This window comes from Hyperolius riggenbachi, chromosome 1 (assembly GCF_040937935.1).
Source record: "Hyperolius riggenbachi isolate aHypRig1 chromosome 1, aHypRig1.pri, whole genome shotgun sequence".
NCBI classification, from domain to species: domain Eukaryota; kingdom Metazoa; phylum Chordata; class Amphibia; order Anura; family Hyperoliidae; genus Hyperolius; species Hyperolius riggenbachi.
Window position 1 is genome coordinate 181,997,123 of NC_090646.1, and position 14,275 is coordinate 182,011,397.

General features: G+C 43.9%; 1 protein-coding gene across 4 annotated transcripts in view; it reads right to left on the bottom strand.

Moving 5' to 3' along the window:
- Positions 1–14,275, bottom strand: part of TRIM2 (tripartite motif containing 2) — a 252,202-nt gene that overhangs the window by 105,167 nt on the left and 132,760 nt on the right. Inside the window, exon 1 of one of the 4 annotated variants that reach the window (XM_068278926.1) lies at positions 7,137–7,279. The exons of the other annotated variants lie outside the window; for them this stretch is intronic. The gene's annotated coding sequence lies outside the window, so the exon portion shown is untranslated. Of the gene's footprint in view, positions 1–7,136; positions 7,280–14,275 lie in introns of those variants that run through there. 4 annotated transcript variants of the gene reach the window in all.

Genomic DNA, 14,275 nt, shown 5'->3' on the forward strand with positions numbered 1-14,275 from the left:
CTGGTTCAGACTGAGGCACTTTGCAGCATTTCAGAGCTTTGCTGATGCCGACAATCAGCAAAGTGCTGTGTACAATGTATCCCTATGGGACCATTGTCACTGCAGCGTTTGCAATTTGTATAAATCCCAAACACGCTGCATGCAGCATTTCAGCCGCGATCACATTGCAATTCTCGTTCCACTAAACAGCAATCAGCAAACACAGTCGCCAAAAAATTCACCAACATTTCGCCATCGCCTACGTTTTGAGGTCCATGTGCGAACCAGCCTCAAAGAAATATTTGGTTATTGGATGCAACACAGGTACAGGTAGTCTACAGGTTACATACATCCCAAGTTACAAACACCACAACGGTCACAATGATGTCACTTGTGCTTGAATGGATTTTATATCCCTTGCAGTAACCTTTCAAGCTCTTATTTAACAGTGTATCTTGAATGCATAAAGAGGTATTTTGAACATGAAGTATCAATGGCCTTTCTGTTCAGGGGCAGGACAGAAAAGAGCGTTTAAGGCCTAGTGCACACTGAGCGGTTTTTGGAGCGATCCGCCGGCCGCATCCGCCTGTAAAAACGCTTGGCTAATGTATTGCAATGGGATGGTGCACAACGGCGGTTTGAGGTTTTTGCCCAGCCGCAAACGTGCCTCCTGCTGCACGTTTGCGGTTTTCTGAAGCGTTTCGTCCTCAATGTAAAGTATAGGAAAAAACACAAACCGTTTTGAAAAACGCTACTTCAGAGCGGTTTGCCAGGCGTTTTTGTTACAGAAGCTGTTCAGTAACAGCTTTTACTGTAACAATATGTGTAATCTGCTACACAAAAAACGCACCCATAACCGCTAGGTATGTTTAGAAAACCTCTCTAAACATACCTAGAATCGCTCTGAAATCAGCTCCCAAAACCGCTAGCATATTGCGGATCTGCTATCGGTTTTGGTGTGCACTGGGCCTTAATGTAAAGAGATAATGTCACAGAGACTACCAGGTCTTGTTAAATGAACTAGAAAAAAAAAGTAGAAACTTACAATACAATTTTACCTTCTTAATAAAAACGGTCAACTTAAAAAATACTGTAGCAAAATGTAAAATACATGTAAGAATATATACATGTAAAACATGTTTCTCCCAAAGAAAAATGCATTATACATTACTTTTTTCCTAGGTCTCTGTCACCTAAAAACATAAAATGTTAGAAAGAGGTCTTACATGGTTTCCTGGTCTCTAGACACAGTCTGTCAGTTAGTGACAGTGCTCTGGCCATGCTCACAGGGTCCTCGTGGTCGCGAGATGTCGGGAGTGCTTTTTCACTGACGGACTGCGCATGTACAGGCAAAACTAGATCTGGGCCAAAGGTTGTCGACTCCCATTTCCATGCTTCCTTCTTCAACCAGGAAAAGGATGCATGGGAGTGATGTGTAACATGAGGCGGGACGTGAATGGAGCACAATGGTGCATAAGTAAGTTAACCCCCCTCTTCGGCTGTGGGCAGCCCGATCTAATTTAAATTTCAATTACCAGTGGCTACGATAATGCAGCTAATCATAATGAGCAACCCTGTTTTCAACCAAGTATTAGAAATGAACATTTTATTTCAAGTTGGTATTTAACTTGTCCAATTACTTTTGAGCCCCTGAAATGAAGGTATTGTGTTATAAGGGCGATTTAGTTGCCTCACTTTTTTATGCAATCGTTTTGTTCACACAACAGAATTAAAGCTGAAAGTCTGCAATTCAACTGCATCTGAGTTGCTTCATTTAAAATTCAATGTGTTAATCTACAGGACTAAAATTGGAAAAATGTTGACTCTGTCCAAATGTTTATGGACCTAACTGTAGGATTCTCATAGTCTGAAAACTGTTGGTCACATATGGGCTGCTTTATGGATGGGAGAGGCAATGTCACATGGTGTAAGGTCTGGTAAAAAGCAAAGGTGAGGCAAAACAATGAACCCCAATCACATCAGTTTTCAAACTGGTGTGTGGCTGAAGATAGTCATGCAACTCCAACTCATTTGAAGACTTTTTTCCTTTGAAATAAAGTTTTGAAAATGAATACTTGACACTGTGAATGTCATGCCTTTCAGAAGCCAATGGCCTCGTCATCCTGTACCAAAGTACCCATTTGCTTCCCAGAACAAGATGATAAAGTTTATGGGTGTGGGACTTCACCACCTGAAGATTGGTGGCATTATTGCCCCTCATGTGAGCGATAATCACCTTCCATGTTTTGTTAGTCATTGTACTGAGGTAGTTGCCTGGATAGCGCTGTGGTTAGCGTAGTGCTCATGTCCCCACCCCTTGAGTACAAGGCTTAGTCTAAACTAGTTCTATACTACCCTAAAATTGTAAAAGGTATCTGTAAAGGTGGCCACTAACGGTCCAATTTCTAGCAAAAAATCATTTGAGCGATCAGAAATTCTGATCGGATTGGTTGTAAATAATCTTCATTGATGGGCACAATCAATTACGAACGAACGATTATAAAAATAGTCATCCGATTGGATTTTCATCAAACGAAAATTTGGATTTTCTTGTTGGTTGTGATAGATAGGAAGCAAAGATTGGTTCAGTGACGGTGTAGTGAACGATTTCACTTCCGATCAGAATATCTGATCGCTCGAACGATTTTTTCACTAGAAATTGGATCGTTAGTGGCCACCTTGAGAGTTATTGTTTAAAATGTTACATTTTTGGTAGGCCAATAAATACAATAGTAGTATCCTTATTAAAATTACAATATCCAGCCAAGGAACTTGAATATGCCATTTCTATTAGATAGCAGAAGAAGAGGTAATAAAAACAGAAGGAAGGTCTCACCCATTTCTGGAGCAGCAGCATGGCTGTGAGTTTTATTGGTCCAGAACAAATGAGAGCCTGTCCTATATGAGCTGCTGATGAGTGCGTGTGACACATGCACTGAACCCTTGTTAAAGGATGTTATAGGGCAAAAAATGACATGTTTATGGTGTTGTTCAGCTATCTAATTGTTTATTCTCCAGAGTGATGGCCATAATAATATGCATGAATTTGCTCTTTATATCTCTCACAAGCCATAATGGTTATTTAATACACGATGTGCCTGTCAGTTTTGTCAGCTGTTACTTCTTCATTACGTTAGTGCTAGGTACTTTCCATTTGTCTTCCTTGATCTTTTTAATTAGTACAAGATGTCTATAGTAACTTATTCTCAGGCAGTAGGGTAAAGAGACGTGTGAATAAATATTCCTGTATCTGTGATTCCTCAGTTCCATTTCCCCAACCTGCGAGAGTCATATTGGCTCTTCTACTGGTATTTAATGCTGTTGTCTTTAGATTTATGTTTTTAAGCACCGTATAGTGTTTTTTCCCATTAACATTGCTATTGCAGGATCAAAACAACAAACAAAATACAAATTGAGGGGTTCACAGCCTAGTATTCTTATGCATAAAACATAACTTTTAATAGTAGTGCCAATAAATAGTCATACAAGTTATATCGCATAAAAAAACGTCCTTCATACACATTGGTCATAATGTCAATAGCTTAACGCATGTGCAAGTGCAGCACACAAGGCACACAGCCAGTATTCACAGGCTTCTTTTAGGGGCAGTTAAAAGGAAATATCCGCCAATTAAAGCTAGGCAAGCACTACTTACATGGGGCTTCCTCCAGCCCACTGGCGTAACAATAGGCCCTGCAGCCCCTGCTCCCGCCGGGGGGGGGGGGGCTGGGAGCAGGGGCTCAGGGCCATTTTGTGTGGGCTGGAGGGGTGGCAGCATGAGGGGAAAGCCTTGGCCACAGTCGGCAGGGAAAGGGGAAGTTCTCCCCTCTCCCTCACCTCGGGGCTCTCCCCTCTGCGCTCCCCTCCAGCTAGTTCAGCTTGGGGCAGAAGTGACGTCAGCCGCTAGAGCGAGGAGTATGCGGTGGAACGCACGGAAGAAGGTATGTATCTGCCCGCCGCTGCCCACACTGTAACTAGCTGGAGGGGAGCGCAGAGGGGAGAGCCCCGAGGTGAGGGAGAGGGGGGGGGGGGGGGACTTCCCCTCTCCCCGCCGACTGTGGCCAAGGCTTTTCTCTCATGCTGCCACCCCTCCAGCCCCCACAAAACTGCCACGAGCGGGCCCCAGGGAGGGGGGGGTGCTCTGAAATTCTGCAGGGGGGCCCGGTGGGGCCTAGTTACGCCCCTGCTCCAGCCCCTTGCAGCCGACATGTCCCTCGTCACAGCTTCACTTCCAGCTGCCAGGCTGGGGTCCCTGCCGGTGCAGAGGCAGACCTCACGAGGTCGTCCTCTACTGCTCCTGCGGGAGTGCCACAATCACTCATGTGGGCTGGATCTCCCATGCGCAGGCACAGAACTACTGCGCAGGACACTCCAGCCCGTGTGCGAGTTATTGACAGCAGCGCTCCTGCAAGCGCACCGGCAGGGGACCTTAGGCCACCAGCTGGGAGCAGAGCTGCAACAAGGGACATGTCGGCTGCAAGGGGCTGGAGGAAACTCTTGGTAATTAGCCCTTGCATAGATGAATTTGGCTGATATTTCCTTTAAGCTAGGTACCCACATGAAGACTTCAGACTTCCGGCGACCCGCAATCTGACGAACGTTCATCCCCTTATCCATCTTCTGCAGTGTGTACAATTGACGGTACACAACGCAATCATGGTGCTTTAGCGCAGTTGTCTATGTGAATCAGAACCGTTCATGATCCAATCTGCCATTAGGGTCGTTAAAGATGAGTGATCGCTGTGGGTGGCTGCCTCATGCAACATCGTTTAACAGGGCTTTGTTAAACGATGTGAAAATGTTCCATAAGAACTGCATCGCGGGTACGGGCCTTTATTTAACAGGCAATGGATTATGCAAACTGCTGCAGAATGTCCGCACCATATTTAATAATAATAATAAGTTTCAAGAGTCTCTGAATTATGCAAAAAGTTTACATTGCTCACTTTAAAATACAATTAAAGTACACCTAAACTTAGAGGGATATGGGGGCTGCCGTATTTTTTTTTACTTTTAAACAATACCAATAGCCCGGCTGTCCTGCTGATCCTCTGCCTCCAATACTTTTACCCATAGACCCTGAACAAACATGCAGATCAGACGTTTCTGACTGAAGTGTGTCGGGATTAGCCACATGCTTGTTTCAGATGTGTGATTCAAACAATACTGCAGCCAAAGAGGCCAGGAGGACCACCAGGCAATGTACATTGTTTAAATAGAAATAAATATGGCAGCCTCCATACCCCTTCTCAGTTCAGGTGTGCTTTAAGAGCAAATTCCCGCTTACAAGACTTCTCTCAATCCTCTCCCCTCCTCTGGAACTCCCCTCAACTCATCTGCCACTCACCCACACTTACTCTTTTTAGGCACAAAACTGAAAACTCACTTCTTCAGGCAAGCATACTCTTCTACCTAGGACACTTCAACCACTGAGCACCATTTCTACCACCTCATACACAGTTTCCTTTTGTCTACTGTCCTATCCCTTATACCTGTAGACTGTAAGGCCAGGGCTCTCTTCCCCTTCTGTCTCCCAACAACAACAGTCCTGCATTGCGCACAATAATACATGCATTGTCAGAATGCACCAGTCCACAGCATACAAGTGTGCCAATCAGACAATGCAATCTATGCACTGTGATGCCCTTGCTTACGTCACACTGATATAGGTTGTGGCTATCTGTTTAGCAATGTGACAGTAAGAGAGCCCCTTGTCAAATCATTTAGACCATGAAATTAGAAGTCCTAATTTTGATGCCCATTTTGGGCAACGGACTCAAAGCCACAGTCAGGACACAGGGAATTTAGAACATGTGAAAGAAAACAAATCTGTTTTCATATTTTTTAATCTGCTTTAAAGAGGAACTTTAACCCAGGATTGAACTTTATTCCAATCAGTAGCCGATACCCCCTTTCCTTTGAGAAAGGTTTTCCTTTCCTGATCACTTCAGGTGCCAGTTTATCTCCTATCAATACATAGTTTAGCTGCTCGGATCTCTCTGCATTTCAGCCCATTGTGTTCTACGGTATGAACAGAGAAAGAATAAAACTAGCAGTCAGACAGAGAGGTTTCATTGTGATATTTTTAGAGATGCATCACGCATAGCAAACTATGGGGCTGATTCTTGAAGCTATACCAGTGCAAACTCCACAACAGCACCACGAGCTAAATTCAAGGCTACACGCTACGCTCCCTCTTTCAGCGTAGCGTGCCTTCCTTAGTTACGCATGCTGCTTACATAGCAATATGCGTTCCTTTAAATGCAGCCCGCTGATGTGAGGTATTGCAACCATAGTAGCGGTCTCTTGTGCAGTTACAGGGTTGCAATACTTCACAGCAGCGGCCGGTACTTAAAAGAATGCGTGTTGCTATGTAAGCAGCCAGCACTTAACTAAGGTAGGCAAGCTATGCTGGAAGAGCGAGCATAGCGTGCTTGAGGTGCTGTCATGAAGCTCACGGTGCTATAGCAGCGCAGCTTCATGAATCAGCCCATATATGTATGTGTTCTCAGCACCTGACTGGTTGTTAGAAATGAACACAGTGGAGTTTCATTGCACAGTTCTTACAGTAAATCCCCTGTACTGGCTGTTGATGAAATCAAACTCTGCAAGAGGAGTCTACCAGTGTGTGGGCAGCAATACCCAACTTCATGAAACACTGTCTGAACTAGAAACATATATACTGCTATGGCACAGATGAATACTACAACAAAACAGCAGCACTGAGTATGATAACACCCCCCCCCCCCCCTTACTTCCTGATTGTGATTTCCATGGCTGTCATATCCTTGATGCTACAAAGTGTCCTGCTGATCCCCACACTACACAGACTGCCAAGATCAGCTGCCACAGGAAACATTATTGTGCTTTTATCTGAGCTCAAAACTGCAAGCTGTGCCATTATCCTGAACAAAACTTTATTAGTGGAATACATAAACAGGCTATGACAATAGGAGCTCTTCACTTATCACCTAGCTATTATAAGCTGAACCATATGTTCAAACATGCCACTGAATATAATAAACAGACATTCTTGAAAACAAGCGGTATTTCTGGGTGTAACATCTAAACATGCCATGAAAGTATCACTTTGCTACACATATGCGAGTCATTATTTCCAAACCCCACATCCACACACAAACAGAAAAAAAACTTACCTTTCTGGGGCACACAACACCAGGGAGTCTCCTGTCAGGCTCTTGTTTATGTGCATACATACGATAACTACATCCACATTTAGTCCTGCCTCTGTTTATCCCAGTCTAGATTTGTCATCCGTGATGTAACACTCGCTGTGCACACGCCAATGACATGGCTGGCCGAGCTAATACACAACACTCTCCTATTAAAAATAGCTGACACATTCCCTCCCTGCTTCCCTCTCGTTTTCCAACTTCTTTGGTTTCCCAGGGAAGAACAGAAAGTTCAAGTATTCTGTTTTCTTTGGCTTGGGAGTTGTTCCTGTAGAATGAAGTCATGCTTTTCAGCAAAATGTATCTAATCTCATTATGTCAGGCCCCTGTATAGCGGAATGAATGTTAAACAGTTGTGAGGTGATGTAAAGCATCAGGATGACAATTCATAGGAAGTGAAAGGAACAGATGCCAGTCTGTGTGGGAATGAGGAGAAGCTATATAGCAGCATTCTAGGCCGTACACAGTTCAGACTGACGAAAAGCCCACCTCCAGGGATAAAGCAGGACAAGATAGACCCTTACGCAAGCGTAGTTTCTATTATGAAAAGGGATTAGAATTTATTTTTGCCTTCTGGTTATGCAGGAAGGGGAAAAAATTCTGCAGGACTGCCAGAGACCAGAACAAATCACCCTTTTTGTAGAGAGTGTAAGGAGAGGATTTAGGGCCAGTTTAGACGGATGGCTGCCGGTGTCCTAACGAGGATCAACCGCATCCTGCATTGAGATGAATGAGAGCATTCAGCTCAATGCGTTTTCGCAAATGCTGCAATGAATCACATTTCCAGAGACACTGCTTGTAGCTCCTAGCGTTGGCTGCATTTACAGTTCATTAAAACGTGACAATGAACTGACAGGAAACTATGCCAAATGCTTTTCTGTTCGGTAGCAAAAAGCATTTGATAACCGCGAAACGAGCCGCCAAAGGCCGGGAGATCCAGCCCTTAGACTATCCTGATTGTTAGTATTGGGGTCCCTCATTTCCTGTCCTCAGAATTGCCAATTATCACATGCAAGTCACAAAGCCCCATCAAGGTCCCAGGAACAGGAAGAGAGGTAACATTTCTCCAGTGGATGTATACTGAAACAATAGTCCATCAGATTAATATGGGTGCTGACAGCAGAAGGATGGTAGGACATACTAACACGAGTCGAGCTGTGCGCTATTGAACACTGAGCATTAAAGATGGAGCTAAGCACCGCATAGCCCTGCCTTGTAGAGCTAAATAAAATGCCAGAACCACACTTCTGGTCCCAGCAGGGTATCATATTCAATACATCAAAGAAGACACGGCACTCAGGAGCTGTATGTAGCGACAAGCTGTATTGGAGCAAGCGATAACACTACATGTTTCGGGCGGAGCCCTTCATCAGGGCATCATATTCATGGGTCAGATATTGGATCAGGGTAAACTTTTGTTATTTGAAGCTTTGGTATGGACGTACCCAGGCCTCGCAAAGCACTACTTTTGCTATCTTCAATTGTTGCACACTGTTCGTAGTCAGTGGTCTCATTGCCTCCTCTTGAGTTAAAGGGGAACTGAAGAGAGAGGTATATGGAGACTGTCATGTTTATTTCCTTTTAGACAATACCAGTTGCCTGGCAGCCCTGCTGATCCTCTGCCTCTAATACTATTAGCCATAGCCCCTGAACAAGCATGCAGCAGATCAGGTGTTTCAGTGGTTCAGACTTATAAGTCTGATCTGACAAGACTAGCTGCATGCTTGTTTCTGGTTTTAATCGGATACTACTGCAGAGAAATAGACCAGCAGGGCTGCCAGGCAACTGGTATTGATTAAAAGGAAATAAACATGACAGCCTCCATATACCTCTCTCTTCAGTTCCCCTTTAATATGGTCTGGCCCTACTAAGCGTTTGATAGGCGACTTGTTTGAATCAAGGATAGAGCATGAGACCCTTGGACGCACCACACCAGCAATGGATAAACTGACCAGTGCTGGTATCGATTTGCACACAGAGGACTGGGAAGAGTCCTCAGCAGCAGTTTTAAAAAAAACTCCCAGTGTGTACATGAGTGTGTCACCCAGCTCTACATTGTTTAGCAGGCATACCTGACTCCCTTTCAGGTTGTCAGGAATAACCCATTGGCCAGCGACCTCTGACCTAAGTCTTCTGCCTCCTCTCGTTCCTTTGTATACTTAATTTGGGAATGCCCAGTGGTTAAATCATATTGGATGCAGGTGGTCCAATTTGTACACGACAAGATGAGTGCCGTGGTCACACTGGACCTCTTGCTATGTCATAAGTAATACATGCTGCAGATGTGCATTCTAGCACCAACACATTTATATCTGAGGCCCGATTTACCATTCTGCAAGAAGTTGCTTTAGAGGCGTGGTACAGTAGGATTGAGGGATCCCCTTGAAAAAGAGTACGGTATATATTTTCACAGATAGATTGAATTCGTTCACCTGTTCTTGGACAAATGGAGGGAAAGGTAATAGCGTCCAAAGGTGTATATGAGCCTGTTGATCGTTACACAGCATTGAGTTGTATTTTCTCTATCTACCTCAAGCATTGCACTGTTCCTCCGACTTTTAGATGCTCCATTGCAATGAGAACTTTGTACAAAAACATTATGCATTTTGTGTACCTTTTCTTTACTATGCCCAAAGATGCCTGCGGAATGTTTGTGCCCTATGACTTTCACACAATAAACGTTTCTTTGTGTGAAAAACAAAAACAAAAAAAAACAAAAAAAAATCACAAACGTGTTTAAAGTGAACCCGATGTGAGACTTATATGGAGGCTCCCATGTTTATTTTAAGCAATACCAGTTGCCTGGCTAGCCTGCTGATCCTCTGCCTTTATTACTTCCAGCCATAGACCCTGAAAAAGCATGAAGTGCATCAGGCGTTTGACAATATTGTCAGAATTGACAGATTAGCTGCATGCTTGTTTCTGATGTGATTCAGACACTACTGCAGCCAAATAGATCAGCAGGGCTGCCAGGAAACTGGTATTGCTTAAAATAAATATGGCAGCCTCCATATCCCTCACACCTCAGGTTCATTTTAAAGTTACTTTTTTTATGTACTGTAATTTGGAATTATTTTTGGTTAATCTGGTTAGAGCATACTGTCAATTAAAAAAGGAGTATCTCCTTGTCTTCACCTTCCCCAGATTCCTTGTTTTAAACATACACTAGGGGATACTTGGACTTGTCACAGTCAATTATGTTCAGTTTTGAGTTGGGGGGGGGGGGGGGGGAAGTAGATAGACCCATATAAATTAAACCCGAATAATTAAAAGCACCATGGAATGTTTGAAAAGCAATTCCTAAGCAATATGCATGTGTCAAGAGGTACTTGAGATGACGTTACAACAGGGGCTACATAGCCAAGACAGTCATTAATAAAGGGGTACGGGGGTAAAGTAATGTTGAAAAACATTGCTCTATCAGACAGATTAAAAACAAACCATTAAAACAGTATAGTTCTCCCAGCCACTAAATGTCAGTAGTAGGTTGTGCTGCAGACAAAATCAGTTGTGCAGTTTGCAGCTCTAACAAGATCCGTAGGTAGCCCCTAGGCATGAACGTGCTCAAGCAATATTCCAGTCTTTTTGCGATTGGGTTTAAAAGCTGGAAGCAAAAATAAATAAGATCCAGATCAGAATCTTAATGCAAAGAAAGAGAAGTACAAAAGGCTCCAGAAATGGAGTCCACAGCGGGGGAAAGATCTACAGAAAGACCCCTGTCTGTGTGCATGACACATATATGATTTATTTATTATTTATTTATTGAATTTATAAAGCGCCAACATATTACGCAGCGCTGAACATTAATTTAGGTTACAGACAATATTTAGGGGTGACATACAGCAATATGACAATACAGAATACAAGAAAACCAGATCACACAGCACAGTATGAGTACCAGGTAATGCTTAGTCAGTCACTGGATGGGAGCATGGAGATTAGGCAAGTTAGGTTCACTCAGATGCATAGCATGGGTGTACAGTAATGGAAGTGCATGATCAGGTAGGACACAAAAGGAGGAGGACCCTGCCCAAAGGCTTACAATCTAGAGGATATGATGGTATATGATGGACAGTACATAGGATTAGCTAACAAAACTTTCTAGAATTTGACAGAATGTTTGTTATCCGAGTTCTACTCTTTCACAGCTCCGTCAACACTGCAAAAAGCGAGCAGTTCTAAAACGTCCAGCAACCTGGATCCAGATGCCTGCACTCTAATCTGGCTTCTGGCTGCACGCACAAAAATGATACAAGCACAAAAATTCTGTTTAAAGTGAACCAGAGATGAAAATAAACTAATGAGAAACAATTGGATCTGTCTTACTCCTAAAAATGACTTTTAGATACCTCAAGGTTGTATTTTATGTATAAACATTTGCAAAGCAGATTTAATGTTTCATAGTCTCTGCTCAAACACAGTGTCTCAAAAGTCCCAGAGTGAAAATACACAAACTATTGACCTTTTTATCTTTTCCTCTCACTGGAAAAAGCCCAGGTATCTGCTTAGGAAAGTGTTTTATAGCTGTAATTTGTTATCATCGAGCAGACTGGGTCCTGACTGCAGAAAAACTGAGTTCCATAGCTAATTATAAACTCTTTCAGGAAGGGAAAAAAAAAAAGAAAAGGAGCACAGCATAAGTGTCTGTATGCTAGCCACTATATATACACACGTCATCTCCATTACACTTTAAAGGCCTGATTCACATTGCATGCGTTCTAATACACTTATCCTAAGGCATGCAGTTTTCAACTCATAATGCCCCATCAGCCAAGCAGAGAAATGGAATCCTACAGGACTCCACTAGAGATGGCCAATGCGATGCAAGTGGTGACAGGTGTCCTTTACAGACTTACGCAACAAGCAAAACCAGAGAGCAAGTGCTGCAGATGTTTTCAGCAACCACCGTCAGTGTGTCACTTGTGTGTCCTCAGGAGCACATTCTACAACATTTATACCATTTCACATTAAGGCTGCTTTCACAGTGGGACGTTACAGGCGCACGTTAGAGCAGCCTGTAATGCAGCCCCCCGCACAGTAATGAAAAATCAATGGGCTGTTAACAGTGCCCACGTTGCGTTACATTGTAACGCTGCACGTCAGGTTAAAGTGCTGCATGCTGTGCGTTATACGCAGCTAAGCCGCATTAGACTGTTTGCACATGCTCAGTAATGTTGGAGGAGGAGGTCTCCCCTCCTCCGCGGCCAGCCACATGGCTAATTAATATTCACTACACGGTGTGACGTGCAGTGTTTACTTCCTGGAGCGCTGCTCTGTGCGGCGATTGGCTGGCGGGACCACGTGATGCGGATCACGTGGTCTCCGCAGTCTATAGCACAAAAAAGGCGCACCAAGAGCTGCATAACGCAGCTCTAGGTAGCGTCCTCCACCAACACCACCAGGCATTGCGTTTGGGGCACATTATGCGACCTATAACGTCCCCTAAAACGCAACGTCCTGGTGGGGAAGAAGCCTAAGCAGTGAAAAACTGCCAGTCTTTAAAGTTCACTGTTAAGGTAGCCATACATCTAGCGATGTATGGGCAGATTCGACAAAGAGACAAATCCCTCTCTTATCGAATCTGATGAGAGCGATCTGTCAGCTGGCCATACACCACAGGCCGATTCCCAATCAATTTTATGCTGAAATCGATCCGGAATCTGCCCTGTGCACTGCCTCGCTGGGCCCCACTAATTCCCACCGTGCCAAAGTGTGTACATTACCTGTCTGCAGCCTCCGCTTGTCCCCCGCTGCTCTGGCCGCATTCTCCTCTTCCGCATACACATGCCCCATGTGGTTTCCTAGTCTAACGCCCCTTATTATTGTGACATTAGTGAGATTTATTATTCAGCCACATTTCTACTCGCCTTAGCATTGTTACCATTACCTTATCTCTACAAAGGTACATAGTACCCAGCAACCTCACGGTGAACAAGAACTTCTAGGAGTGTGTAAGGGGCTACATTGGACCAAAAAGCCTTCTTACTAAATAGCTCTGAAACACAAAAGTTTTCTTTCTTAAAACAGAAAGTATTTCCGATAATTCAGGTTGGAGTGAGCTCTAAGATGTCTCCCAGTGCATCACTGCTGAATATATGCAAATTATCCATTGTTGTCCCGATGAGCTAGCCACACCTCCAGATCCGCTAGAATGCAATGATTATAGAATTTTAGTAAGAGGGCTTTTTGGTCCATTGTAGCCTCCTTATCTCACTTACATTGCAGTTGCCTATCACTCTTTTGCGCTTTCACAGTTTAAACAAAAATGAGCTAGAGATTTTAGCCTGCCCTGCTGCTAAGTGTCCTATCAGGAACAATCTTCAGCACAGCTGACAGCAAGTGGATTGACAGATGCATCTACCGGTAAATGACTAAGGGTTATAACACTCTTATGCTGGATACACACGGTGCATTCCCAGACTCGATGCGCTGCTCGATTCCCGTCGACTCGATTTCCAACATGTCCGATTCGCGTTTCGATGGATCGTTAGGTCGATTTGGCATACTTTACATGTGAATTGACCTAACAATCACCGAAATGCGCGGAAATAATCGAGCGGCCGGGTATCGAGTGGCACATCGAGTGCGGGAACGCACCGTGTGTACCCAGCATTATTCTTCCCTAGATCAGCTACAGTGGCAAATACACTTTTTCTATAACAGAGCATACATTTTCAAGCGTAAGAACACACATGGTTCCTTCAACGTGGTGTGGTATTGTTACGGTTTCTTCCATATTCCTTACAATACAGATTACCTGGTGATGGCCACCAATTCCAATGCCAACCTAGCCAATTTCTGGCATAGCATTCTTTTTCTCCTTCCAACTCTTCCATCCCCCAATAAAACCAAAGAAGTTAGTAAGTGTATATACATATAAGATCTTAGATCAGGGTCACTTCAAGGACTTAACAAGATTGCATTTTTCACTGAAAGGGTAAGAGTAGGTTCAAACAATGACAGATGCACTACGTTGCGTTTCCTGTGCGGATACCCTGTGCCCATCACCTTGTTTACATTAATATCATTGTGTATCCATTGCCATGCACTGCTCGGTGCTCCGCCCCTGCTCATGTTGCTGCTTTTGTTGGCGACAAGCACAG